Genomic DNA, 2,608 nt, shown 5'->3' on the forward strand with positions numbered 1-2,608 from the left:
TCTTCTCCTAAAACCCAATATTTGTTTATTAAGTCTCGGAACACATTTTTGTTCTCGTGGACCCATCATGGGTCTTGGAACGCATTTGTGGTCCTTGGGTCCCATTTTGCATCCCGAAACTTGTGTTTTGGTGCTTGATCCCTATTTTGGGTGCCCACCTTGCACCAAGTGCGCACCCGGGGCAAACCGAGTGCCTTGGTGCACCGGGGCAAGATCGAGCGTGCACCCGAGGCGCCCCGAACATGCACCAAGGTGCACTCGGCCCACATGTGAGCGCAGGTCGTTGCGCCCGAGGTGGTGTGTGGGCACCGCGTTGCAGACGGGACACTGCACGCACACGACGCCCCGTCCAGGTGCACGCACGTAGGCCGGGCCGGGTGCACACCCGACGCCCTAGCAAGGTGCGCGCACCCGGGCAGGGCTCACACTTGGCGAACGGGGCGCACTTCGCGAGGGAGGGTGTGCACCTCGACGGGGGTGGGTGGCCGGGGTGGATTCGCACGTGGGTCGCGGTTTGCTAAGTACACACTGCGACAAGCTCATAACGGGTGCGATCATACCAGCGTTAGTGCACCGGATCCCATCAGAACTCCGCAGTTAAGCGCGCTTGGGCCGGAGTAGTACTGGGATGGGTGACCTCCCGGGAAGTCCCGGTGTTGCACCCTTTTTTAGTTTTTCGCCGGGCGTCGCAATGCTATTTGAATAAACCTTTTGCCCGTTTGCGTTCTCGTCGGGGCCGGGCCGGGCCGGGGTGCGCTGCCCGCACTACCGCGCGCGCGGGGGGCGACACCGAGCGCGCACCCGAGGCGCCCCGAGCACACAGGCCACGGTGCAACCCGGGCGTTGTGCGCGCACCCCGGTGCGCCCGAGGTGCTGCGCGCGCACCCAGGTGAAATCGGTGTGCACCTCGGCCAGTGCGCGCTCGGTCGAGTCGCGCACGTTGGCCAAGGTGCACGGTGATGTTTCTTACTCTAAGGTTCCGCACCAGACGCCCGGGACAGGTGAGCGAAGCTGGGCGGGGCCGGGTGCGCGGCCGGGGCAGGTGCACGCAGCTGGAGAGAGCTTTGGAGCACACCAGAGGTGCGCACCTTGGAGCACACTTCGGAGCGCACCAATGATGCGCTCCATTCAAAAGTTTCCTGAAAAGGCAAAAAAAGTTGAGATTATAGAATTTCCCACTTGAGAGATTGTAAAAAAAAAAAATTTAAAATGAAGGAAACGCGGGTGCCAAGGTGTGCGCGCCCGGGTGCGCAGCCCAGCCAAGGTGTGCGCACCAAGGCGCCCACCCTGGCGAAGGTGCACGCAAGGTGCGCACCCGAGGCAAACCGGACAATTAACCCAACTTTCGACTTCGCGCGCACCTGCGCACCTTGGAGCGCACTTCGGAGCGCTCCTTGGTGCGCACCAATCTTGGGCACCTCGGAGTGCACCATGGCGCCCACCAAGGTGCGCACCCGGGGCAAACCGAGCTCCGACTTCGTGCGCACCTTGGAGCGCACGAAAGGTGCGCACCATGGCGCCCACCAAGGTGCGCAGCCCAGCCAAGGCGTGCGCATCAAGGTGCGCACCCTGGCGAAGGTGCGCACCCGGGGCAAACCGAGCTCCGACTTCGTGCGCACCTTGGAGCGCACAAAGGGTGCGCAACCCAGCCAAGGTGTGCGCACCCCGGGCAAACCGAGCTCCGAATCGTGCGCACCTTGGAGCACACTTCGGAGCCCTCCTTGGTGCGCACCGATGTTGCGCACCTCGGAGCGCACCCGGGGAAAACAATGCAATTAACCCGACTTTCGACTTCGTGGGCACCTCGGAGCGCTCTCGGGTTCGCACCTCGGAGCACACCGAGGTGCGCACCTTTGATGCGCTGCCTTCACCAATTTCCAGAAAAGGCAAGAAAACATTGAGAAGGTGTGCGCACCGAGGTGCCCACCCTGGCGAAGGTGCACGCGAGGTGCGCACCCGGGGCAAACCGGGCTCCGACTTCGTGCACGCCATGCTGCGCACCTTGGAGGGCCATGGTGCGCACCTTGGAGCACACTTCGGAGCGCTCAATGGTGCCCAACCCAGCCAAGGTGCCCACCGCGGCGAAGGTGCACGCGAGGTGCGCACCCGGGGTAAACCGGGCTCCGACTTCGTGCACGCCGCACCTTGGAGCACACTTCGGAGCGCTCCTTGGTGCGCACCAGGGCGCGCAACCCAGCCGAGGTGCCCACCCCGGCGAAGGTGCACGCGGGGTGCGCACCCGGGGCAAACCGGGCTCCGACTTCGTGCACGCCATGGTGCCCACCGCGGCGAAGGTGCACGCGAGGTGCGCACCCGGGGCAAACCGGGCTCCGACTTCGTGCACGCCGCACCTTGGAGCACACTTCGGAGCGCTCCTTGGTGCGCACCAGGGCGCGCAACCCAGCCGAGGTGCCCACCCCAGCGAAGGTGCACGCGAGGTGCGCACCCGGGGCAAACCGGGCTCCGACTTCGTGCACGCCATGGTGCCCACCGCGGCGAAGGTGCACGCGAGGTGCGCACCCGGGGCAAACCGGGCTCCGACTTCGTGCACGCCATGGTGCCCACCGCGGCGAAGGTGCACGCGAGGTGCGCACCCGGGGCAAACCGG

At 65.0% G+C, this 2,608-nt stretch overlaps 1 non-coding gene across 1 annotated transcript; it reads left to right on the top strand.

Moving 5' to 3' along the window:
- Positions 1-546: 546 nt before the first annotated feature.
- On the top strand, positions 547-665 carry LOC131866411 (5S ribosomal RNA). The gene has a single exon (XR_009365025.1). It is a non-coding gene; the product is annotated as a 5S ribosomal RNA (ribosomal RNA).
- The last annotated feature ends 1,943 nt before the right edge of the window (positions 666-2,608 follow it).

The sequence above is a fragment of the Cryptomeria japonica genome, unplaced genomic scaffold, assembly GCF_030272615.1.
Source record: "Cryptomeria japonica unplaced genomic scaffold, Sugi_1.0 HiC_scaffold_144, whole genome shotgun sequence".
Classification (NCBI taxonomy): domain Eukaryota; kingdom Viridiplantae; phylum Streptophyta; class Pinopsida; order Cupressales; family Cupressaceae; genus Cryptomeria; species Cryptomeria japonica.